This window comes from Larimichthys crocea, chromosome II (assembly GCF_000972845.2).
Source record: "Larimichthys crocea isolate SSNF chromosome II, L_crocea_2.0, whole genome shotgun sequence".
NCBI classification, from domain to species: Eukaryota; Metazoa; Chordata; class Actinopteri; family Sciaenidae; genus Larimichthys; species Larimichthys crocea.
Genome location: NC_040012.1, coordinates 9,936,756 through 9,962,667, shown reverse-complemented (window position 1 = coordinate 9,962,667; position 25,912 = coordinate 9,936,756). Strand labels below are relative to the sequence as shown.

General features: G+C 40.1%; 1 protein-coding gene across 1 annotated transcript in view; it reads right to left on the bottom strand.

Annotated features, from left to right (window-relative positions):
* The window catches only part of LOC104917732 (pituitary adenylate cyclase-activating polypeptide type I receptor), a 39,836-nt gene extending 27,989 nt beyond the window's left edge, over positions 1–11,847 (bottom strand). Inside the window, exon 1 of the mRNA XM_027291765.1 lies at positions 11,763–11,847. The gene's annotated coding sequence lies outside the window, so the exon portion shown is untranslated. The remainder of the gene's footprint in view (positions 1–11,762) is intronic.
* Positions 11,848–25,912: the final 14,065 nt, after the last annotated feature.

Here is a 25,912-nt window from a genome sequence, read left to right as displayed (position 1 = left end):
AAATGCATAAAATGATCCAATTATTCACCTGGTCCCACCGCCCATGCTGGGAACCACTGTTTTTTAAAGTTATAATCCATGAGGCTGTCATCAAATGACACCCCTGTTGTTGATTTTGTTGTTTATTGTCATTTTCATTTCAACATCCCGTCAGGAAAACATACAGTAACAATACAGTTTGAGACTAGAAATACTTACATTACACAGACACACACCCACTTGCACCAATATAAGGTAGAATACAAATAAACATTAAACACTAAATAACATTGTTTACAATTTCCTTTCATGTAAAGCCCCATTTCCATTGTAATGATTTTCACACGGTTCCCAGAGCTCCACATAATAAGTAATAAGTTAGTCTTTCCAGTCCACATCCATACTCCCATATCCCTCCTGGCTTGGACAAGTCCAAAGTCCAGAAGTTTAGTCTGTTTCAATGTCTGTTTAAAGTCCTCTGTCGTGGATGATTTTAAATGGTATGCAGCAATAGTCTTTAAGTGTATACATACATTTAAATCTTGTGATTGCTTTTCTATATAGTAGTTTTCAACAGTAGCGACAGAGTCTGTCATTCCTGTGCAGGATTCAAATTCCTATGAATGAGAAATTCACAGTAAACAATGAAGCATGTGATCCAGGATTACTGTTTTAAATCTTATCTCAGCCTCACTGTTTACTGTCACTGTTACAGAAAAACATTAAGTTACTGCTAATGCTAAACCAATATTTCCTATCGCTGCTAGTTTACATTAAATCCATTCATCTGGAGAAACACAGTTTGGGGCAGCTTTTGTTGCGACGCAGTCAATGAAAGAAGGAGCAGCCACATTTTTCACGTTCATTGAAAAGTTGCAGGTGTACTCCTTCAACCCCTTTTATTTACTGTGGTGTGCTGTTGTGTGGAGAGAAAAAAAAACTACTTGCATCATACGCAGCATGATATCAGATTGCGGTTGCTCATGGCATGATGGAAAAAGACAGGTTATTGACTGATGTCTTTATCAAAACAGCATGAGTTTGTTTGGCCGTGCTATGAACACATTCTTATAGTATTATAGTATTATTAAAGGCCTTTAAGGCATTCAAAACATCAGAATTTTATCATTCCTATGTGGGATCGCCACAATTAGTGCTTTTGGTCCACATGGATCTTTGTCAGAAAAGCTATGGCTGATGCCCTTTTATACATCTGTGCATACAAACGTGCATGTGTCTTTGTTTCCTCTCAAGTTGATCAAATAAACAGATCTGTGGCTTTCACAAGCCAAAACACATAAACTAGAACATGAGGGACTGGGATCAGTCAGCTCTTCTCTACGCTGTTGCTGTAAACATTAGGTGCACTATCAAAGAGGCTAGTGGTGTTATGATTGACTGCGTCTCAGATATTCCATAAAACGCTGATGTGAGAGCACAAACAACTTCAACACAGAAGACACGTACATTTATTTTACATCACTGTTTTCTCTGTTGGGAAATGTTATTTTCAGCAAACAGATCAATTATCGCAGGACATTGATGCGGAGTGGTTGTAACGCTGAAGATGAGAGCAATATTCCATTTAGATATCTCTAATTTCACCTTCAGCTCGCCTCTGTTTATTCTAAAACAGTGCAGCATTGATGTCTTTGTTTGCACCACTATGATTTTATTAGTCACTGCCTCGCTAATGAATGCAGGCAACAGCATTACAAACTCTTCCAAATGGCGTTTCACAGGTTGGGTCTAAACTTAATAGTTTGTTTGGAACATTATGTATCTCCTGCACACATTACAGCTGAGACGGAGAACATTGTAGAGTAATTCACACCGCCAGTCTGTGAATAATCACGCTGAATGCACCTGAATCAGGACAGAAAGTCTTATCAGGTCATGGCAGCTGCTGTGAGTAAATCTGCAATAACTTTGCTGTAAGGTGTGTTAGGATTTCTGCATTCGGAGTTACAGGCACTTACACTACTGGTCATTCTAAACATTTACTCACAACATCCGTCTTGAGTCAAACAGGTCCATGTATGAACAAAGATCTGCCACGATGATCACTATGCAGTTGCTCAGTTGATTAATGGTTGCCATGTGCAATGTAGTAATCACTGTCATTCTGCTTTAGACAACTAATTATAAAGGAGAGTGGAAGCCAGCTGCATGACCTCCAGGCTTTGTTCGAGCAGCTGGAGCTTTCAGTACGCTACAGTGACCATTTGGTCTGTTCTGATGGTTGAGATCTCATGAATCTCCCGAGGCTACATTACAGAATCATTACTGAATGCTACTTGTTGGTGATCCCTGACTATTAATTTGAAGAAAAATAAAAATGCTCATGAGATATTTTGGAATGTGACATTGATGTCGGGTCGTGTAGCCTCAGAAGTTACTCTTTGTGGATGTCCAGCTCAGCCATGGTAACATCTATGTCTATGGATGCCATTGTTGGTCGTTCCAATTTGATCCAGACTAAAATATGAACTATACATGTAAGACACAACAGGAAAAAGGAGTGATTGGTGATGATGAAAAAAAAAGGTTTTGGTAAAGCCAGTGTTTTCTGTAATGCCACAATGAGGTTGACATTTGTGGTTTAAAGTGCAATATCACTGTATTTTGCCATAAATGACAGTGTAAATGCACGTATGTACTCAAAATAGCAAGAGTAAGGACAGTGTAAATGCACGTATGTACTCAAAATAGCAAGAGTAAGTATGGAAGTACGCTAATTGAGACACGGCATTAGTGTTGTTTGAATCCGAGCTCTGCTTTTAATGTCTTTTATCTGCAATGATTTCACTGTTCCTTCTTTTATGTTAACAGCTCCAGTGGACTCTATCTTTTTGACTGTGATTTCCCTGTGGCTTTATTGCAGTACATTTTCACCTTCCCTGAACTTCTAAAGGGAGGAAGCCTAGCGATTATTCATTAGTGTCTTTTGAATCTTTGAATGGTGTAATAACTGCTGAGCTCCCTCTCTTTGTATGCAGGCTGCCTAATCATGAATTCATTCATTAATTGTCTGAGCTCTTGTCCCTTGTTACCCAGTCATCCTTGGTGATTTTTTTAAATTTATGTCTATTGATTTTATCCTCATCACATTTGTCAATTTATATACCAAATTGAGTCATTTAACATGAGACACTTAATCAAAGGGATCAGGGATTTTATAGGTCATACCTGAGACTTAAGCTTCTCTCTGATTTAACTCAAAAGATGTGAAACTGAAGGATGCATTTGTTTCTCAATAGGCTACTGTTTAAAGGCTCCATCACCCTTTGCTATAATCCTGGGCACTGGGCTACCATTGGAGATCTTCTCCACCTCCAGGCTATTGCAGGCTTGAGGACATTTTTCTAACTATGATGTCCTTCCTTGAGATGCAAACACTTGTATCCGAAACAGTTGTTTGGCCTAATCAGCGTCCAATGAGGAAATACTGACAGCTTTGGCATGAGTAACACACATGGTTTAACGCCGTGTATGTGTGATGATGTGTGAGAAATGACTGCTTGCTTGAAAATAGCAATGGCAGCTGCTGAAGAGGTTTGCGTAGATGCTGCTAACATCAGTTATTAGAGTATTTCTCCATTGAAAGATGAGCAAAGAACAGCACAAGGCTTCTGAAAGATGTTTTTGCTCATCTTCCAACTTGGCTTTGGTAAGAGTTTGACTATGTTATAAGGTTTATTGATCTGATTGGTTGAGGTTCACTGGTGACAGACTGATGGTTCAACCAATCACCTGGCCTGCCCTTTGCCAAACAGTTTCCAATGAAGACTTTCCAGATTTTGTAACAAACAGGTTACATTTGGTCATTTTAAACACTGCTGGTTACTTTGTTGGTGTAACTGGGAAAACATTACTGGTTTGAAAGCACTCGCACTAGCGCATGGACCATTTGGTACTTAAGTAAGCTATATACTGTCTGGCCAATACTTTGGTCTTGACTTGGTCTTAACCCCTTAACGTCTTGGTCTTGTCTCGGTCATGATACACTCTGGTCTCGGTCTTGACTTGGTCTCAGTTTAGGTGGTCTTGACTATAGCAGTGTAATGTGGTTCAGTATGTATCATATGTATGTAGCGTAAAAATACATGTCGATGTGTTTTTGAAATTTGTGCAGAAATGACACAATGTCACTAAATGCAGGGAGATTATATATACTTGTTTCAAGATGAAAAGTGGTGGGACTCAAGGAATAACTGCTGTATCATGTATTCGTGATGGACTTTGGACTGGATTTTAGGAAGCAAAGGTAACACTTTACAGTGAAGAACGAGTAACAAACGACCTGACAATCGATTTTCAGGTCGTCCCTCATTTGTTCCTTAGTAAAAACTATTTTTTTTGTCTGTGGTATTGTACTGTACAGTGTTGCTTCCTGGCTGCTCGTCTGTCATTTCACTGAGCAGTTTTAAATAGCACACAGTCTGTCTGTCAGTCACACGCAGTGTGGATTTGGTTCCCACAGCATCAGAAAAATCAAGGAACAAAAATGTGCCCTGTTGTCATGGAGACCAAGAGAGTCTGAAGTGCTTTACATACACACAATTTATTGGTTACATGCAGAATTGAGGTGTCAGTCTTTTTTCTTTTAGATGCAGACTTTTGTCTCTTTGTAACACTTCCACCACCCAGAGTACATAAAGTTTTAGGAAGGGGAAATTCACATCAACACGTAGGGAACTGAAACTGAGATATTTCGCCCACCCCCTTCCGATTTGCAACAAACCAAATCAAAAAGGAGCACAATGTACACAAACATGACAAATACTTTGCACTTTACTCTAATCACTGACCATAAATTTCTGTTGCTGGGAGCAGAGGTAAAATAAAAGTCATAGTTTTTCCCGCACATGCAACAGTGTATGATGGTATCAAAAGGACTATTAAGGTGCAAGGAAAAGAAATTAGTATGTGGTTGCCCAGAATGGCACTGCCTTTTACTGCAAGTTTGTTTTCTGTAGAGTACACAGGAGGGAATTAAGGTACTGAGGTCAAGTGAGCTGCCCTCCAGAGTGCGGCAATAGATCACCTTAGTGGTGTTTCACTGCAGTTCTAGATATTCAGAGATCTTCCATCCTCCTGCTGCAACCAACAGCAAGGTTAGCAAGCTGATTTACTTCAAACTAGGCTTATAAAGTGATGATGTCACCAAATCAGTGAGGTCAGTAAAGTAAAAAATATATATCAAAAGAGACATTCAGAGACTGCCGCTCTACAAACAGCTTGAAATAAAAAGGGAGACACAGCTTGGAGTCGGTTCTGTTGAAACTGTTAATGGGCAGCAGGATTTCGACAAACACACCTGCCTGTGCCTACTCTTACCACATCTTCCAAGAGTTAGGGTTATTGATTATCACATTTACTCTCTCCAAGCTGTTTGCCGACTCACACAGTTTGATAAAGAGAGCCAAAGGCAATGCACAGGCCATCACCATCAACCAAGGTCTCACCCTACTGTGTGTACGGTCATAATATAGAGGAGGAGACGGTGAAGAAAGAGAGAGGTGTGAGGTGTGCTGAGTCAGGAATGCTAATCTTATGTCAGCGTTGGCTGATAATAGTTAATCTGAGATGATGTGTGGTGGGATGTGCATTGCTTCAGTTGGTCCAGAGAATAAAGTCAAGAACCAGACTGGTTCCAGAGACTCTGTGATTAGGGTTAGGCAAGCAGCCTGAGAGGTTAGGGTTAGAGGTACATGGGCAATTAGGCAGTGTATTTCAATAAAGTTGGGGAATCAGAACAGATTTTGGGAGACAGTAGGTCAGTCTGTAGGGACTTAGCTTGGAAACCAGAGGGTGGCCAATCCAAGTCCAGCATGGACCACAGTATGGAGCTTGGACCGGTTGCTGGAGAAGTGCCAGTTCACCTCCTGGACACTGCCAAGGTGTCTTTGACCAAGGCACCGAGCCCCAAACTGATCCCTGGGCACCGCTACACGGCTGCTGTCCATCATCTCTCCACATTTGTATATTTAAAAGGACTTTGTGTGTGTGTGTCTGTGGTTGTATTTCAGGCCTAAATTTAGGGCCTATATATGTAAAAAACATCTTTTTTAGAATAGAAAATGGTCAAAATTGTGGTTAGGGCTGAGGCAGAACTATACAGACGTTTAGCCTCTAAAGTGGTCAACTCAACAGCATGTTTCTCTTGTATGAGTATAGGTGCACAGCTGTACTCAAAGCTAGATAAACAGGTTTTCGAATAAAAAGGTTCTGTTGGGCAAATTGAATGATGCAAATCAGAAAAGGTAAGACGATAAACGAAAGTTAGACCAAAGGTGTTAAAATGAATAAGGACGGTAACTTTACGGACTATAAGCCGCAATTTCTTCCCATGCTTTAAACCACGGTACAAAATCTGTGTATTCGGTAAATATCTCAATTCTCAACCTGGATATCGGCAGCTTACAGTCTGGTGCGGCTTATATATGTACATTTTATTTTATTTATTTTTTAAACTTAGTGGGTGCGGCTTATATTCAGGTGCATTCTATAGTCCGGAAAATACGGTATATACATATACCTTCATTAACATTTTGGCCTTAGCAAGCTTGGAGAAAGACAGACAAACAAACCTTATTGATCGCCAAAGGGAAATTTGTGTTACAGCTGTAGTCATATGGATTAAAAACACAAAAACAGACATAAAAAGGTACAGTATATACAAAAAGATATGAAACTTAGTCAACAATCACAAAACAGAATTTTGGGGTGTACATAAAAGATGACAAAATGGTGGACCTAAGAACGTCAGTTAAACTGTAATTTCCCGTGTAATATCTGTTGATGGTCCCTTTGATAGGTAAACCCTGCACAGCCAACGTGTTTACATGCATGCTGAATATGATTCAAATTAGATTAAAGCAATGCTCACCTGCCTAAACCTAACTGAGATATATTAGCAGGAATAAGCTAAAAATTAACGCAGGCATAATCCAGTTAACACACGTCAAATATTAAATGACCGTGACGTGCACGACTCATTTGTTAATTTTACACCATTCAGAGTGGCTCTTATGTTGCAGAACATAACCACTGTATTCATGAGTTTTTAAATTTCATCAGCATGTCAAACCAACAACATCTCCATGTGTCTTCTTTATGTCTTATCCGCGATCACTAACATAACCCCCTTCTGGACTTTAACCACATCAGATGTGTGTTGGGGTAATCAGGTTACTCTGTGAACCTTGTAAACACTTTAATTTAATTAGTGCATTCGTTTGTTTAATTCACAGTGATTGGCTCATTGCTGTTATCTTAATTTAAACCTACACTAATTGGGCTGAATGTTAAAATGTGAGTAAAGCGGGCAGCACAGCAGAGGTGGATGTTTTGTTATGTTTTTCAGTTGGTGAGTGACAAAACCAACTCCTCTAACGTTAAAGGATTGTATCATTATATTTCAACCTCCCATAAATGTGGCTTTAAAGGCTCTAAGGGTCATGTTAACTTTGCATTCGCTGTCACCGTGAGAGAGATTTGGGGAAATGAGGACTCACACTAAATCTCCTACAGCTGTTCAAATAGTTTGACTGAAAGTAATTAGAAAAAAAAACAGGCATCATTGCACACTGAAATAGTTGTTTTGTCATTCACTAATACACAAATATACACACAAAATAAAACAGACATTATACTTAAAAGAATTATTGCAGGCACTGTTGCATGCCTGTAAATAATTAGCTGCACACGCGTCCAAACATTTGTGCGACTGGAAAAAAAAAATCTCTCTTGTTAATATGGCACAACAAACAAGACAACAATTACATAATTTCTCATAGTGGCGTATGTAAAAGGATCTAAACTCCAGACAGCTGATATTAGCCTGCGTGTGAAGAGACTATTAAGCGTGGCAAGATTGTTATTTCACAAAGACATGTAGCACAAAAGCCATCAGACTACGAGGCGGCACACAAGACAAGTTCCTTCCCACACACAAACACAGATGTTTGGTTTGGATTGTTGAAGAAAAGGCATGCCGTGCAACTCCAAAAGCTCAGTGATGTGAACGAGCATGAAATGTTGGCAGCCTGCGACGAGTGCCGAGTCTGGTTGAGCTGAGACAGGGCAGTGAACAAGTGAATCAATGAGAGTTCTGGTTTATACAGCAAGTAACATTATGTATGGAGAATGTAAAGTTCAAGAGCAGAAAGCAAACACTGACGGTTTAAAGCAAACACTCATTTGTGTAGTTATTTGGAGAGCATATACAGTAATAAGCACACTGTAATTCTGAGGCAAACACCAGAAGACTCAAAGAGTCAAACTATATGGCTGTGTGTACAATCATCCTCTAGTTGCTGCAGTATATTTACTGTCATGACATTTCATTTAAAGTGCACAAAGTATGAAATTCATTTCCTCTCCAGTGCCCTCAGAGAATTCTCACCGCAGAATTGAAAAAGCAGTTTTCATGGCATGTGAACCAATTCTAGTGAACAATCTAATGACGAAGATTAAAAAAAATTATTACAGCTGACATCAAGGGCTCGAAATGACAATGATGATTCATAAGTGTCAAAAATCTCAATTTGCTGCTCTGATCTACTGATCGAGTTTAAAAAAAGAGTCGTAACTTTAACGACTTACACGACTGGCAGAGTGAGGAGTCAAGGTAAAAAAAAACAAAAAACACACACACGACGAAAAGACAGAACTGAGGTACACAGGACTAAGACCGAACAACGATGGTGAAAGAGGGAAAATACATAAGGGGCTATATAAAAAAGAACTAATTAAACACAGCTGACACAAAACAGGCGAGAAAAAGACAGAGACAGGAAGTAAATTAACACGAGACTAAACCAGAAACCATGACAGACTAGTGAATGTAGACTTTAGGCTCAGATTTATAGCGCTGTGTGGCCAGGGCCCGTTCCTCATACACCCCCCCACCCACACACACACACACACACACACACACCCAAATCGATAGTCTTTATTTATAATGTTATTTTATCACCCTAGATCCTTTAAACCTTTGTTGAGATGAAGAAAAAGTCAGCTGAAAGTACCTATAATGGAGAGGAAATGGAAGAAGGAGGAGGGATCCCTCTCCAAGATGTAGGTACATGCAATCGATATTCTTTGTAGTAAATTACTGTGGGTAAAATCATTGCAAACATATGAAGTATATGGACACAAGATGCTGCTGAAATCAGACCTGTGTTTTCAAATTTCAATTAAAACAGGCTGTGATATCACATTTCTGATCCGGGCAGCTAATTAAGCTGCATTTTATATCTTGTAGTGAGATCATGAAAGCTATGAGAAAACAAACTAGAACAAGAACGTCTTCATTCCCAAACACAAGTGCAAGCGCAGTGTTTCTACTGCTGTTGCACTGAGACAGAAAATGCTTAAATTTGTATTATTTGGGCTCCACTTAGAAGTGAATGAGATGCTGACAGTTTCCAAAAACTTACTATCCTGCACTTGTAAATAGTAAGAAATCATGTTTATCCATAGAATAACAAATTGTACTTTTGATTTCTTTTCAAGAAGCATCTTATGAGATCTTACTAAATGTTTTTAGGTTTGATGAAGTGGTCAAAAGCAAAGCCAGGGCTGCTTTAACCTGACCAGATGGCGCTTAACTCCCAACACACCAGCAGGTCGACATGTGTTTCTCCCCCTTTGCAAAGAAATATTTCTTCACATGTAAAATGGTTGATACTTTTTTGACCTTTCATATGAAAATAACATCTTCTAAGGCTCTGAGCTCAAGTGCTCACTTCCCCACATCCGAAATAAATACAGAAAAGATTTCACACACACTTCAGCACAGACTGTCTTCAGGCAAACAGACTGAGTGAGCACTTCAGGGTATATTTAGACACAACAGTAATTAGCCCAAATGCAAAACATCTGTGTATCCCTGACACTCAACTCACACTCAACACTTTATAGTCCTACTGCATCCATACCACACAAATTAAGGATAAAAGATATTTAAAATGTGTTTCCTCAGATGACTTTCATGCTGATTTGTGCAATCACGTACACAGAGACACATTTTTGATCAAGAGGATGTCTTTCCTTTGCTCACACACTCGCACATTAACCATGCAGTGAGTGTGTTAACGTCACTTATTAAGTACAGACACAGGCTGTGTGATTCTATATAGAAATAGGTACTTCAATCTTAAACAGAGGTGCTACATGTATTGTGGTCTGTGACCTTATAAACTGCTCACTGGTTCCCAGTTTACTTTACACGTATTGTCACGTACTTCATTAAATCTTAAAGTTGATCCTAATGAACCCATGCGGTGCTCACACTGTGATGCTTCTATTTTAGTAACAGACGGGGCACTCGAGATTATCAGGTCACAATGTCTTTTCTTGCTGTATGTATGTATGTATATGTAGGTAAATGCTTCCATCCTTCTTCCATCGTTGTGTGTTTTTTTTTTTTGCTCTGCTTAAAATACCTCTTCAAAAAAAGTTCTTGAAGTTTAAACCCATGGGGACCAACTACAGACACTGTTATTTCACACGTATTATGAACTGCTGTGCAGTGTTTTGGCATCCCTTAACTCGTCTCACGGGAATCATCCAATGGATTTTTCCCATTGCTGCTTTGAAACTTTACACTGTGTCACTTTTAAATATCTTGTGTTGTGGCCTGATCTTTATTTAATGTGCCAGTGTTTAGGAGTAAACACGATGAATGCAGGCTTTGTACAGCCAAGCAGCTTTTCCATGTGCGTATAAATGTGCAGCAATTTGATGAGCTATTATACTGCTGACTGCACTTAATGTTACGGGTTATTTTCCTATTTTTCCAGTCCTTCTATCATGTTCAACATTGTTCTGAACTGATATTTTTTTACTAGAGAGAAGTTAATGCAAGGGAATTAAAAAAACAACTAAACATCCGTGACCCTTCAGGGCTCTGTGACTTTGACAGTGACGCTTTTTCAGCTATTTCTGTGAGTGTCTGATTTCTGAGAATCCAAACAAAGTCACGGTGCACTCTGAATGACGACATACTTTGCTGTAAATTCTATTGGCTGATATTATTTCAGCTCAGTACTCGACAGCAGTGTTTTCTTGGAATCAGCCTCGAGAACAGAATCAAAACCATTTTCCGAAGGTCTCGGAATAAACCACATTTTTACTTGGTCTTGTCTTGCTCTCATACAAAGAGAACTGTCAACCTTCACATGCATTTCAAGAAAATAAATGCAGAAGAGCAAGAAGAAGCTGTGGCTGCCTACAACGCAGTGTCCAAAAGAAAACACGTAGCAGTACCTATCTGCACAGGGAGCATAAAGAGAGGTAAGCAAATGTCTTGTCTCAACTCGGATACTGTGTGTCGTTTCGAGTATGGCCTTACAGGAAATGACGACTGCATCATTCTTCACTGAATTGCAACCATATGGACCAACTTCCATTTGTGTATTTAGCTCCAGCAGCTTCCTCAGCTGCCATCTTCACCATGCTGTTGGTCCCTCCTTTTCTGCTATGCAGCCAAAATGGCGACCATGGACGTGTCCTGCATTGCACAATCCATCATTATTATTATGCACCATCTGGGTACTCACAGTACAATGCATTTTGCCATAATTGACAGTGTGAATGTACTTAATACTCAAAATATAAAGTGCAAGTATGGAAGTGTGTGACACAGGGGTGTAAGCAATGGCCTGTCGCTGTACCAAAACTCTTCAGAAATATGCTCACAGCTCACACAAATATTAGCAATGAACACATACACATATACACACTGTCTGGTGCTCGTCTTGACTCGGTCTCACCTGCCTTGGTCTTGGTCGTGACTTGGTCTTCAATAAAACACTGCTACGACTGCAGGTCTGTGACGTGAAAGTCAGAATCAATGGCTATGCGGCACACCGTGGCAATCACAGCACATGTACATTTGTACCTCAGCCATTCAATCATAACTCCTCATCATCAGATCGCCATGGCAACTTGGAGCTCTAAGTGTGTGTGTGTGTGTGTGTGTACTTTGAGGGACAGAAAAAGGACAGAAATATCTGAGGTGACTGGCCTTTTTCATTATTTCAGTGGCACAGAGTACCTGAAGGAAACTAGCAAAGCTCTCACCTGTCAGATTGGTTGCCTGTGAAGTTCAGGGAAGAAACAACGAATGCGGAGATGATGATGGGAATGACAGGGAAGAGAAGAGTCACATACAAAGTCAGAGAAACAAAAACTCACAAAGACACAGAGGGATGCAGAGATGAGTGACTGAAAAAAGTAAAAAAAAAAATCAGATCAGAGGACAGTCAGTGGCCGACAGGTGGTTTCAGCTTTGCGGGAAGTTGAGGTGAGTGTGTCAGTAAAGTGATGTGGACGTCATGTTCTCGGTCCACAACAGGGGAGGCTGCTCTTTTCAGCCCTCTACCAGTGCATTTTCATTTTTGGACAGCAATATCATTTGTGTTGTTACAGCAGAACTTTATCTTAATTAACCCAAAATGTCACTGAATCAGTCATCAGATACAGTATCTATGTTTGTAAAGGCTTTTAATGCAGTCACCTGTTATCTGTTTGGCTCTGATTTGCTGTCAGCATGTGTTAATGCAACTTCGGCTCTCCGACGCCAAAACACAGCAGCTATACATGTACATTTGCTCAAAGTTAAGACCATAATCTGGCACTTTTTGGCATTCGTGTGACCATTTTAAAATATGCTGGAGTAAGAGTCTCGAACACAGCTAACGAGACTAAGGGCACAAATGTGATTCACACAAGTACGCCAGTGAACATACTCAATGTACCCTCATATGCACCAGTGGAGGTAATAAATGTAAGACTTTAAGGGGGTGAAATAGAGGTAATCGGGGCGTTTCCAACTGTTTTCAGTTGCACTGCAAATGAATAGACATGCCAGTGTTTGCACATCCATGATATGGACATGTTCAGCTGGAGCTGAGTTGAATGAAAGTGAACCCAAATGAAGGAGTCAGCTTTCTATTGGTGTTTCATGCTACAGCGCCCCCAGCTGTAATGCTCAAACTGCAAGCTAATGCTTGATATTTCAGGTGACGCAATCCAGAGCTCAGTGACGCGTGAAATTGATGTTACATAGCTTGAAGCATTAGCGTCCGTGTACTTGCATGTGTTTGCAACCCTAAAAGTCCACAGCATGCGAGCAGCTTGATGAGACTATACGTTCGCACAGCGGTGCTTTGAGCTAAATGGGATTTTTATGCCTTTATTTTGCGATACTAACAGCTGGAGACAGACATCGGTATTGGGGGAGAGAGAGAGGAAGTATGGCATGCAGCCCAAGGGCCATGGGTTGGTGAGGACTCTTGTACACCTCCCTGTACAAGGTGAGGTATCAAGGTGCCCCAGAGAGATTACAACTTTAACTGACTCACCAAAGTTAGTACATGAAGAGAACATGAATCTGAACAAACCAACAAATACTGACAGACATTCCCATTTCTTGATCCATGCCTCAAGCATCGCTCAGAATTGTAAGGGAGGTCGGTGGATGGTTTGGTGGAGCCCGGGTGTTTAATTAGGTTCATTTACACCAAATCTGCCTTAGATAATTAAATTAGCAATTTTAGGTCTTTTTTTTTAGTCAAACATTGAATCAAAATGCTCCATTACATCTTTTTTATTTGTTTTTTAGTGCACGAGTAAACACAGCGGCGATCAGTCATCACAGGCTACCATAATTAGTATAAGCTGCAATCACATTTAAGTTAATGAGCTGCTCTGTGCATCCTCATACGTGATTATTCATGTTGCTACTGCTGCTGCTGTTTCTTCCTACTGGATGCACATTGTCATTACTGATTGCACTGGTGTTACTGTTTCTCTTTCATTTAGGGGGAATCCAGAACCCTCCAGAGAAAGTCTTTTTTACTAATGTAAATGGCACAAAATATATACAGTGACCAGTGATTGAGGCAATGTTGACTTTTCACCATACATGCTGCCTTAAAGTAGCACCAGGGAACTTTGCTGCAAATATAACTTTTCCTAATGTTTTTAATCGGTCAGTGTTGGTCGATGGACGGTCATTCAGTCAGTCCACAACTCATCCAGACTGAAATATCTCAATGAGGATGACATTTGTGGTTAACCCTAACAACTTTTGGAGAGATTACCATGAAATTTCAGACATTCATTCTCCTCTCAGGAGGAATTTTAATAACTTTGGTCATACCTCAGTCATCTTGCGCATTTGTTTGCTCGGTGCTTTCCGCCCAAATATCTGCAAAATGAATCACACGAACCTCAGCTGTTATTTGTGGTTAGTGTTTATTAGCAAATCTTAGCAAGCTAGTTCGCTAAACCAAGACTGTGAACATGGTAAAAAATGAAACCTGCTCAACATTAGCATGTTATATATTATAGTATGTGTGACGTCACCCTCAGGTTTCCAAAGAGCCATTTCGAAGTTCAAAATATGCAGCTCTGGCCCTGGTTAATTCTGCATAATTTTAATATAATTTGAATGGGTGAGTTTTCAGACACAGTTGTCATGAACGGGAAAATTAACTATAGAGACCAAAACTGTTTTTTGTACCAGGCTGTAACCATGCTTATTTCTGCTGTGAAGTTGGACATTTTAACATGGGGACTTATGGAGATTCACTCGTTCTGTAGCCAGCCTCAAGTGGACGTTTGATTTGAGGAACTTCACACTTCTGGCTTCACTTCACTCATGGAGGTTGCCACTTGGCACAGTACAGCCTCATGGAGCTGCTATCTTTATCTTTTCTTCTTCCTTTTTTTTATTATTATCAAATACTTCTTATGTATCTAAGTATGTGAGTCTAAATATAGTTACTTTCAAGATCAGATTTTATTTTTAAAAAAAAGGGGGATTCTTAGGGTGGACGTTAGGATAAAAGAATACAAATATTAAAGTTCAGTGAAACCTGAAAGTTCAATTTATTCAAAGCTTGTGACTTTTGAGGGTTGAGGTTTTGATCTGGTGCCACAGACAGTCCTGTCCTAACCATCTGCTCTGCTCTGAGGGCCGGGCTGCTGTCAGCACATTGTGCCCCTGACTGCCCTCCTGTCCACACACACACACACACACACACACACACACACACACACACACACACACACACACACACACACAGATTTCCTTTCCCCTCCTTTTCTTTCCTACCTCCTCCTGCTTCTCCTCTCCTCTCTCTCCTCTCTCCCTCTCGTTGTCACTCCAGCTGGTGGTTTTCAGTGCGGGCTGTCAGATGCTGAGCTCCCTGTTGCGGAGGCGAGGAGTGAGGAGAAGAGGACGAATGGATGAATAAAAGATCACAGGCTAGCTATCATCCTATTCTGTTTTCCAGTGAAAAAAAAAGAAAAACATTCTGACGCAGATGCACATGAAATGAAGTGTGCAGAGACTGTATATGTGATAGAGAGAGAGAGTCAGAAAGAGAATACAAGAAGCAAAATATATTCAGTTTCAAAACATAAAAACACTTCAAAGGATTCTTCAAAGGTTCTTTGGAGAGAAGGTGATGTAAAAACTTTTTTTTTTTTTAGGAATTTTAGTATCTTTGGTGTCAAGTGGTCATTGTCCTCAAGTCAAATTTGAAAGGACTTTTATCCTGGAGTTTCTGTTGATGAAATTTTACTTTAAAAATGAATAAAAAGCTCTTCCCCCTTTCAGTTCAGCTCTAAGAAATAAAATATACCGTATGTGACACACTGCTCTTCATGCTAATCACTCAGTTCCTCCAACAAATCACTGTTGAAGCTCACACGACCCTCTGTGAATTAGAAGATCTTTGACAGGAACTCTACAACAACAAATGCAGATTTATGATGTTATGAATTAAAGATTTCACTTTCGTGCTTCTTGTTTTTGAGCTATTTTATGAATTCTGGACCAGGCTTCAGCAGAGGTTCTACTATATCGAGAACTAGTTGAGCTTATAGCTATATATCAAGACATTGTCTGGTAACACAGATGAAAACCAACAAACCAAAGAAGAACATCAGATACTTATTTGTATACCTTTAAATGATAAGAAAAACACAATTACAATAAAATGAAAAACACAAATGTTACAGTTTTTCTGATCATGTTTTTTCCTCATCTCCCAGGCTTTTTCTAAGTAACAGGCCAATTTAACTGTTGCAGTATGAGAATAATCACCTTACGTCAGAACTGTGTGGTACGTTCTCCACGCTAGGAGAGTTTCAGCCTGGACCAAAGTGATGGATCGACCAGTCAATGTCTCTTCTTAAACCTCTGGGGTCCTATCAATGTCTTTTGCAATCAATGCAGATAGCTCGGACCCCAGAGGATTGCAAAACAAAGTATTGTGTGGTTCCTACTAAAAAGGACAAAAGAGTTACAGATTTAGTTCTGAGGTTGAAGTTGAAGTGATTCCGATGTCAGTTCTTTGTGCTGCAAGAATACTGACTCCTTCCTGACAAATCCTTTGCTACGTGTGTTTAAAATTGAAGCTCTGAATCCTTCTGTTCACACACAACCATCCTCAAAAAAAAAATCCATCTTCACACAGTTTGCACACAAGACCTGAATTTGGAAGCCCCCTCTTAACCACCTGTACTCCCCTCAGAATAAAAGTCAAAGTAATTGTGTGCTTTTCCTCACCCTAAGGTCCACAATGTTTCATCCCTGTGGTTAAACGTGGAGCTTGCTGTTGTAATTAGAGGGGTTAATATCCCGGGCAGCATCTCTAAATTAAATCTCTAACTCGGTGGCGATGCAGCTGAGTGATGCACCTGTTCACGGTAATTACAGATGCAGCCTGGGAGTGTGCTCGTAATGAGTTGGGAAAGTCAAGGTTGAATCACTTTAAAGGCACATCCCACCACTTTGCCAGTAATGTTTTTGTCTGTCTACATGGAAATTTAAGTCACCCACTGGGAAATTAAACCTGGAAAAGACGTGAAGTGGATATTTTTAAATAGCTAGACTAATGACAACAATGATCTGCACAAAGATGATTTTTGTTGGCTCAAGGCATGGCAATGTTGTCATCTATAGTCCAGCCTAAAACAACTATTGGATGCATTGGCATGAAATCTGGTAGACATTCATGGTCCTCAGAGGCTAATATTACCTATTAGTTCAACAGCTCAGCATCTGTCTTTCAGCCTTTTATTTCATGAAGCTCTCATCAACAACTAAAAGTTAGTCCCAGATTTATTTTTTGTCCGGCAGCTCCAGCAGACTTTTTCAGTTTCTCAGCTTCTCCGTCAGCTTCTGTCTTTTAGCCTCTGAGCCCTGCTTTTCAGGCATGACACCGGCTTCAATCCCTGTCAGCGTTTACTCACTGAGAAACTGAACTAACATTACCTAACAGCAGCTATACTTTGCAGCAGTTTACTTTACTGTCCATCAGGAAACTCTGGGGGACATCAGGGGGAAAACTAGAAAACATTTTCTCCATTAAAACATGATCCAGTTTCACCAAAATCAGTGAGATAGTTGGAGGTGTGTGACTTAGCGTTACGTATTTCCCGCAGGTCAACGTACCCAGAGCACAAAGTTACATATAGTGCAGAAACAGTTTTGATCAGTATTGATTAGGGTTAGACACCATACACCTGAAAATACCCCACTGTGGCACCAAAATGTTTTTTTAACCTGAGCCAGAGCATAAACATATTAGAGCTTGCTTACAATATTTCAAACGCAGTGCTGTACCATTGAAAAAACAAAATTAAATGTGGGTCAAAGACAAAAGCTCATCTGTAACAACAATATTTCCCAGAACATAAAAACTGTTCAGCTGGTGCCTGGAGCAAAACGTGGTCATGGTCCCCACTCTGTTGGGGGGTTTTAATTGTTTTATTTCTGTGACAGATGAGTGTTCATTTGCAAGAAGTGGTCGACAAGTGGTAATGAAGAGTCTCTAGTATGATTCTCCTTGAAGTTAAATCCATCCATCCATTTTCCGTAACCGCTTATACTTCATCAGGGTTGCGGGGCGCTGGAGCTTATCCCAGCTGACACTGGGCAAGAGGCAGGGAACACCCTAGACAAGTCGCCAGTTTACCCTTTATATTAGAAAATATAAAATGTGTCCTCACAACATGCAGTTTTGGACACGGAGTGGCATAAATAAAGGTTGGATCATCTTTTCAGATGAAAACACACTTACTCAAAACAAATGTTTTTACTTATTACATCCAAAAAGGGAATCTGTAACTGTAACTAATGTATACTTACATCTTTAGCTGTGTTGATGAAAGTAGATCTAAGATATGCTGGAAAAGAAAAAGATTTAGGTTTAGGCAATTAGACATTAACAACAAAATTTAAATAACATGTGTAGGGCACACATTTAAACGTTTAACTTTATCAGCAGCTCACTTGAAATTCAGAATGAGGGGTTTATCATCTTATCAGCTGTAGCAACAGGAAACAGTCTTTTTGTTGTAAGTCGTGATCTAAAGGAAATGTGATTTCCTGGGAGAGTTTGACTTTAATGTTGTAACGTTGCAGTAGGCCTTGATGTCATGAAAGGGTCTCGGTTTAAATTTAAACGTCACAGGTATTGTTTTGATAATCATCCAGTGTTTTAATGAACGCCATTACACCATGAAGCCATTCCATAGCCCTGAAGTCCTCTCCGACGTATCCCGCGTTCTCAGATCTCCTCTGCCAATTTTCCCCAACCCTTTGAGGCTGGCTCTCTGTGTAAGTATGTGCTTAGGCAAGACGGCCTTCTGCACTAATTGAAGTCAATGACACAAGCTGCAGGAGCGCGCGAACAAACTGCGTCTCCATGGAAACACATGCTGGCAAGTGTGTCCTTTGAGGAGCCTGCAGCGCTACATTGGAATTGCTGTATAAACCCATCTGAAGCCCTTCACCAAGAGAGACAGAGGGGGGGGCTGAAATCAGCTCTAGACACAGAGAGGGACTCTCATTGTCTCAGCCATGTCTTGCTATGCCTCAGTGTCTGTGGTTAGAGATGTTAAGACATGTGATGGATCTGTGAGCCAGATCAAATGAGGCATGTATGGGAGAAAGAGAGACAACTGACACACTGACACATTCTGGAGCATGTTAGCTGCACAAAGACAGGAAGGAAGCACAATGCCGAATTCAAATAAAGAAATACAAATGACTGACACATACTTTCAGGAACAAAAAAGTTCCAGAAAAGTCCAGATAACCAAACTAATTTTTTTAATTACATATTTTGGAAAAACTTTTACGAGACCACAGAATTTGGGAAGACGACTATGACAGCTGGGGAAATTTGTTGCATGTTCCCCTCATTTCCATTCATCTGTCTATTGTCAGTTATTATTAAAGACATAAAATGCAGCAAAAGCAAATTCTTAAAAAAAAAAACTATGAGGAGGAGAAAAACAGGACTCAAGCAACAGGCTCCCCTTTAAACTGACTGTGTGTATTATTATATGCATTATTTTGGCTTGAGAACAAAATCTGTGTGAATACCTTATGCCTTAATATTCTGGGACTGGGTTGTTTCTGAAAGAGCTTGTAACATATTGTTATATAATGTCATATAGTTTACTCACCAGTTTCTTTTGCTTCACATTCAGTATAGATGGACTGGTGGCCTCTCCACAGCTTTTGCTTGACTTCCCGGAGCATGCAAAGCTCCAGCATTTTGTGACCACGCAAAGCAATTTACCAGCATTATATGATATTTAATATATTTCTAATAAGCTAATATTGTGTTAATTATTGATTTTATTCAAATAAAATTATATCATAACACCAGTGTGCAACACTGAGACCACAAAGATTTCAACTTGTGAGTTTCAGCGTGGGAATCTCTTCTGCATTTGTTTTTAATCCAGGCAAAAACAAAAAAAGATGAAAAGAAAATGATGAAAAAAACAAACATGCTGCATTAATATTCTCCCGCTTCCCCCATCTTCACCTTGGCAGCCGCTGTAAAACTTTCATAAATAGTTATCACTTTGTGCCACATGAGGCCGCCAAGTCATCTAGTATGTTTGATATCGTGCGAATCAAACATTGTTTTTTTAACTCAAGATAATTAAAACAGTGGGATGTTTTGTTTATTATCCGTTCACAGGAAAATGACACGTCATTGCGGATGTTTCTCAGATTCTCCACTGCCTTTCGTGCTGCTCTAATCAAAGTCCCACACAAAGATCCAGATGTTGTGGCCTCTGCAATGCACTGCGAGTGTGTACTGTATGTCCTCGCTGTGTGTGTGGTTGTGTGTGTGTGTGTGTGTCAGTGTTGCTTTGTATGAGTATTCCGGATTTCAGACACCATCTTGTCTTTAAAAATATCACATCTCTGATCTTTTGAGATGTTGTGGGCAGAGGTTGCTCTAACAGAGTTGCCATGGAAACAGTGGCCATCAAGCTACCATTTCACAATCTACCTCTAGATAGAAGAAAGGCTGTAATGAACAACTATGCCCTCCCTACCTCCTCCTCCTCCTCCTCCTCCTCCTGCTCCTTTCCATCTATATGTTTAAGATGGTGGGGATTTGTGGGTGGATCAATGCAGGATTTAAAAAGGAAATAAACACATACGTCTGCACATACGTCAGCAGAGAAACACTGTAGGTCTAAGACACCTGTAAACATGCATTATATACAAGAACACTGCTCTGTTTGTGTTTGGCCTCACTCTCTCCTGTATCTCTTCGTGAATCTGTTTCAATTAATGATCAGCCTGCTGGATCTATATCCCCAGCCTTCTGTAATGCTTCCACATTCGTCATAACAACTCTGACAAGGCTGGCTGAGAAGCTGCAGGGAAGTAACAAGAGAAACAAAACTCCAGACACGATAGATCATAAAGAGCCAGGGAGGAGATAAAAACATCACCTCTTCATCCGATACCTGTGGCAAAGAAATACAAATTTGGATGTAGTAGAAGCTGGTCGCAAGGCTGCAGTAATGATACTTCAGCGTCGGCGACCGCTGCAGGGCGGATACAGAAACATGAGGTCATCATGTGTTTACACTTGGGTCCATTATTTTCTGACTCATCAGTGGTGGAAAGTAACTAAATACATTTACTCAAATACTGCACTACAATTGGTAGTTAGACTTCTTATTTCCACTACATTTATTTTGCTGTGCACGTTAAGATGTTATATTAAAAAACATTCAAGCATATTAAATATAGTTAGATTCAGATTTATTGTCCCAACATGATATTTGTTTTTTACAGCCAGCACAGTAATACAGTGTTTTGCATAAGATATAACCAGTGGTTTTGAATTTTCTTTCATCTGGTGACCCTTTTATAGGAAATCAGTGTCTGATTAGGGCCTCATATTGTTTCACATGTCTAATGTACGAGCGGTTAACAGTTCCAGCAAAGACACATTGCCCTTCTTTACTTTTCACATGGTCGAGTAAGTGTTCAAGGCTCAAAAAGGTAAAATTATATTTCTGAATATTTTCCAAGAAAAAGAAGAGGAAGGAGCAAGGATTAGAGAAAGCTGAAAAAGGAATTCAAGTTTGTGCCACAATTTTGTTTTTTCTTATCTTCTACCTCATTAATCATCTCATGACCCCTCGAATCTATCACCTCTTCTACCTCATTAATCATCTCATGACCCCTCGAATCTATCACCTGACAGCTTGGAAAGGTGCCAAGTTAGGATGCACTGGACTAAACAACCAGCTACAACAGTAAAATGCTGTTTAAACGTTCATGCATCACTAGGGCCTTTCTTCTGCAGGATGTGTACCTATTATTTTACCTGAAAATTAGAATTATTAGGATGAGCCTCCTTATATCTAGAGATGCAATCTAGTGAAGGACTCCAGACAGGGCTCTTCACATTTTCCACACATTTGACAATCATTGTAGTTTCTCCTTCAAGCTAGTTAGGACAATGTGTAGTTGCAATGAGTAACTACAGCACTAGATGCCCCTAAATCCTACGCACCGGTCCTCTAAGTCAAATTTCATTTGAACAATGTATCAAATGACAATATGAAAAGGGGTCACTCATAGTGATGAACCTACAAAGAATTATCACCTGAAGCTTCTCTTTGTTTCACAGACAGTTTCAGCTCATTGTTTAGCTGTCCAGCTCTTAAATCATTCCCAAGCACAGCAGGCCGTTGTTTTCAGTGAAAAAGCTCTAAAAAACACACTGTACACTACAAGCTGTTGAGCCTAGCAGAGCATTTAGCAGGAGAAGAGCCAGATATTTTCCTAAAGAGCTGGTGGAGACCAAAAATGGAGCTGAAAGACAGTGAATGTCATCAGTTAATGTTATCACAGGCAGTCAGAAACGTGGCTCCAAATCAAAAGGTAATGTCTCTGTGTAACTGCTGAAAATATCACCATATGAACCATGAAGTCAGTGTTGTGTATACATCTTGTTTCAGCTGCCCCCAAGAGGCCAGAAAGGTTTTTACAGGTTTGAGTAGACCCTCATAATCAAAGATGAGGTTTAGGTTGGTTGAAGGAAGAAGAAAGCAAGCATCCGCGATACTTACACAAAGAATCATGCGCAAGAAAGAGGTGAAAAGAACATAGATATCAGCAGAAGATGGAGAGTAAAGAGAAAAAAATAATAAATATATAAAGGAAGGGGGAGTCCAGTGGAGGAAACAAGGCCTACTGCTGTGTGGGAAAGTCTCTGACAGGCCTTCAGCTCGTGATGGAGGATCCCAGTGCAGCAGGAGCTGAAACCATCAGGGTGAAACTATGTTTGACAGGAGCAAAGTGTCTGAGAGGGGCCAACACGATCTGCCATTACCGCTACGGGGGGGCTACAAAGCCTGAGGAGAGAAATTGTTGAGAGAGGAAACTCACTCATACACACACACATATACACACGGTGAACGGACAGATGGGGGTACACACACATCCACACACACACACACACACACACACAGGCACAGTCATACATACACTGCAGGGACACAGTGGCAAGTTCATATGAGTGCTGCTGTGCCCTCTGCACACAGAGAGGCTGCCAACTCACTCTGACCCATCTTTATTCAGTTATGATAATGCAGTGTCACGCAGGTACAGATTATGTTAAGGTGTCTGAGGGGAAAGCTTAAACATGGGGAGGATGAGAGCTCTCAAACTGGGAGTGACGCTGTAGAGAAAGGGCTCAGACTTCACACGCTGTGAATTTGAGTCGCTTAAGGCTACTGCACTACAAGTTATATGTAGGAGTCACACGGAAGTGCATCAAATCGCATTATTTAGTTTTATTCTTCTTACAGGAGACAGAGATTTAGTTGCTGGTATAATGTTCATTTTTCTAATTAAATTAAATAATGTATTCTTTATGTCCATTGCCGCAGCTCTTTCTCCTCTCAGATATATATTTTTGTGTATTTTCCAGTTCATTAATATTGTCTCGTGTTTGCCCTCGCATCTTATTATAACTTATTTTCCAAGTGAACATACAGAACGTCAGGACAGTGAGGAATCTGCACATTTATATTAACAACAGATGATCAATTACATCCTTCCAAAACCTCCCCAAATCAAATCAATGCCAAAACGTGCACAAACGTGTACACCGCACCACAGCCATAGCAGCAGCCTCAAGAGTAGTCCACTGGAGTGAGGTGGTTTTAGGATTATCTGTAGCTTTGGCCAAGGCTGGATTTAATAACCTGGCAAAATGTGCAACTATACCAGACCCCCAAAAACTCCAGAGCCCCAGAAAGCTTCAGGCTGGCAGGCTAATCCGGTCATGGCGATGTGTTCTGCTTCAGTAACTGGGGAAAGATGAAAGTACACCAAAAGGTAAAATGATTCCAGTTTAAGTTCCTTTTCATGCCGTGCCATTTGTTGGATGTTTTGAAACAAAACCTGCTTTCATTTTCTACTGATTTTAAGCACATCTGTTTACTGTTTCGAGAAATGCAAAACCACTGACGGTGTAAAGAATGGACAACATATGCGTGACCTCACCCGTAGGCTTCTGAAGAGCCGTCTTTAAGCTCAAAATCTAGCAGTCCTGCCTCGACCTCCTCCTGGTTAATCTGAAAATCAGCATAGAAGTGGATTATGGGTGGACCTGAGGCGGGCTGAATGACGCCTGGCTGCTCAAACAAGCCATCTGTAGCAGCACCCACCTGTCAAATAAAGCTGCCACACTATTAATTCTGCATAATGTTAAGTCTTTAATATAATTTGAACATGTGACTTATGAAACTGTTTTTTGTACCAGGCTGTAAACATGTTTATTTTTGCTGTGAAGTTGGACATTTTAACATGGGGACTTATGGAGACTGAGTCACCCTCAAGTGGCTGTTTAAGGAACTGCAGATCATGGCTTCACTCCACAGTCACAGAGGTTGCTGCTTGTGCAAAACTAACACAAGTACAACACATTTAATTGTAGTTTTTGTAGTTTGCCCTTTGCTGTTTGACACTATTCACATTCAGTCACTTCGTTTGTCTCCAAAGGGACTATTCAAAAGGATTTAATCCTGACTTACATGCAAAATCTAAATATAGGATCAAAGAGGCCCTGAACGTGTATGTGTTCATGTTACCTTTATTGAAATAAATTTATATTTGTGAGTTGATACAGTAGGAGTCTAAAACCTGAACTTTCCTTCTTGATGTCTTTTTCTTGTTTTTTATCGTTTTATCTGCTTGAGGGGTTAAACTGTAGAGAGCACATTTCCTTACACAACAGCTCTTTAGACGAATAGCTCATGACACATTTCAGGTAACACAGACGAATGCAACGTGGCTGTCACTTTCCACTCTTTGGTCCTCTGTGGAAAACGTTGTGAAATGTGTGTTTGAACACTGGGAGATTTTGACAAGCTGCAAAACGCAGATAATAAAAATGTTTCTCTCTTTTTTTTGTTGTTGCATTCTGACAGGTTGTATCGCATGGTTTCAGAAGTACTGCAATTTCCTGCGTGACTGTACAATATCCAGAACTGAAGAGGACTGAGGTTAAGGCGTGCTCTTTATCATATTATACTGTATGTGTGTGTGTGTGCAAATGATTTTTTTTACACATATGAAAGACATGATATGAGTGGGAAATTATATAAATATTGCTAAAGGTGGAGAGTTAATTTTAAACATGCATGTGCAAGAATACATTTACCTCTGCATACTTATGTGTGTGAATATCCTCGTTGTGAATTGATTACATGTATGTATTCTGTGCTGCTTTAGCATTCGGCACACACACACACACACACTCCTAACAACCACCCCCAACACACACAAGTTCATACACGTGCACAATGCAAATCACAGATTCAGTGAAGGCTGTAGGAGAGAGGAGGAGGAGGAGCAGGAAGAGGGGGGGAGGATGTGACATGATTTACAATGAGATCATTAACCTTGAGAAACAGAATGGCCTCTGCGACATAAACTCTATCTCTCAGACGGACACCTTGCAAGAACAATACCTTGTGCACACACATAACACACTTGTGACTGCTCAGGAAAAACACGCAGTTGCGCACAGACACACACACACACACAAATAAAGCTTAATTCATCTAAAACACTACATAACCTACTAAATCTAAGCAGGATTGTGCTGTTTACACGTTTAAGTACACTCAAAGCAGACAGCATGAAGGCTAAAAATGACTCTAGATTGTTGTTGATGGACACAATTCATCCAGTGCAGCGCGCAAAAGAAATCGAGGAGTTGGTTTACAGCTGCGAAGAATTAGAACAAACTGTGCATGGCGGTGAAACATTTTCAGATCATGATAAACAAAACATTAAATCTTAATTAAAGTGCACTCAAAACATGGCACTCGAATCATTTCCCGCTAAAATGTTCGGCGTTATTTTTTTCATACCAACTTAAAGAACAGTATATTAAGACAATTAGTATTCTAGAAGCTCTGTAAATACATACAGCCTCCTTACACTGTTCACATTAAACGTGATGGATGGTAGAGGCAGGAAAGTGAACGTGTTCACATCGAGACACTTGTATAATTAGAGAGTTGCTCATGTGACGGTTAAAAATGCCAAGCATTG